Here is a 1,778-nt window from a genome sequence, read left to right as displayed (position 1 = left end):
TGCAGCAAAATCAAGGGCGACGGGAACATGTACAGCTGCAAGGACCCCACACCTTCCCAGTTCAGCCCTGACCCACCCCAGACAACAAGGTCCTCAATGTACCTGTGGCTGTCGTTGCGGGGAACCGGCCCGGTTACCTGTACAGGATGCTGTGCTCTCTACCCTCAGCCCAGGGGTTGTCTTCCCAAATGATAACAGTTTTCATCAATGGCTACTATGAGGAACCGACTGCTGTGGTGGCTGCTGTTTGGTCCAAGGGGCATCCAGCACACTTCTGTCGGTGTCAAGAATACCCTTGTGTCTCAGCACAACGAGGCCAGCCTCACTGCCACTTTCAACCTGTTTCCGGAAGCCAGGTTTGCTGTGGTTCTGGAAGGAGGACCTGGACACTGCTGTGGATATTTTCAGTTTCCTGAGCCAATCCATCCAGCTGCTAGAGGAGGACGACAGCTTGTACTGGATCTCTCCCTGGAATGACCAGGGCTATGAGCACACAGCTGAGGACCCAGCACTGCTGTACCATATGGAGACCATGCCTAGGCTGGGCTGGGTGCTCAGAAATCCTTGTACAAGGAGAAGCTTGAGCCCCAGGGGTCCACACTGGAAAAGCTCTGCGCTTGGGATATGTGGATGCCAATGCTGGAACAATGCCAAGGTACAGAGTGCAACATCCCTTATGTGTCCTGATCCTACCACTTGGGCATCATTGGCCTCAACATGAACAGCTGCTTCCATGAGGATTACTTCCGGAAGCACAATTCACCACAGTTCCAGGTGTCCAGCTCAGGAACATGGACAGTCTGAAGAAGCACGCTTATGTAGTGGCAGTTCACAGGCTGCTCAATGAAGCCAAGGTTCTCCACCACAGCAAGAACCCTTGTGAAGACTCTTTTCCTGCCAGGCACAGAGGGCCACACCTACACGGCCTTTATCTGAATTGAGAAAGATGATGACTTCATCACCTGGACACAGCTTGTCAAGTGCCTCCATTATCTGGGACCTGGATGTGCGTGGCAACCACCGGGGCCTATGGAGATTGTTTCAGAAAAAGAACACTTCCTGGTGGTGGGTGTCTCTGCCTCTCCCTACTCAATGAAGAAGCCACCATCAGTCTTCTTGGAGCCACCCCCAAAGAGGCGGGAGCCCCAGGAGCTGCAAAACAGACATAAGAGCCCCTCCACGAGCCTGCAGGGCTGGGTGCTGTATAACCCAGGCAGGCTAGCCCTTCACCCAATCCTTTAGGATTTTGTAGACACTGGCAGGGGCTGGGGATGGTTTGTTTTTAACATGAGACTTAATTACTAACTCCCAGGGGAGGGTGTCCCTGCTCCAAAACCTCTGTTCCTGAGTTGGAGGTCTATTTATTTGCTCCCTTGTCAGGAAAGGGCAGGAGAGTGCCTGGGAATCACTGGGATCCCTGGGTACTTGATCCTGCCTGCCCTTTGTAAACTCCCTCCTCCCAGGCTGGGCTCAGAATCTAACCAATTTCCTGAGGGCCTTAGAAAGAGGCTGAAGCCTAGAGGGCCTTGATTTTTTTTTTTTTGACTGGGGTGCTACCCTGAGGGTGGGGCAGGCCCTTACTCAGGAAACTGCTGTGCCCAAACCATGGACAGGCCTAGTTGGGGCCCACTGGCTGATGCAGACTCACTCAGAGACCCTCAGACACGGAACCAGGCCTCTTCTCAGCCTCTTCTTTGTCCAGATTTCCAAAGCTGTATAAGGTGGTCATTGATTAAAAAAGGAGAAAAGCTCAAAAAAAAAAAAAAAAAAAAAAAAAA

General features: G+C 52.1%; 1 pseudogene; it reads left to right on the top strand.

Annotated features, from left to right (window-relative positions):
- The window catches only part of LOC105005364, a 1,463-nt pseudogene extending 294 nt beyond the window's left edge, over window positions 1-1,169 (top strand).
- The last annotated feature ends 609 nt before the right edge of the window (window positions 1,170-1,778 follow it).

Source organism: Bison bison, unplaced genomic scaffold (assembly GCF_000754665.1).
Source record: "Bison bison bison isolate TAMUID 2011002044 unplaced genomic scaffold, Bison_UMD1.0 scf7180017864489, whole genome shotgun sequence".
In the NCBI taxonomy this organism is placed as follows: Eukaryota; Metazoa; Chordata; class Mammalia; order Artiodactyla; family Bovidae; genus Bison; species Bison bison.
Note: the sequence above shows the minus strand (reverse complement) of the source record. Positions and strands in the feature narration are given on the sequence as shown.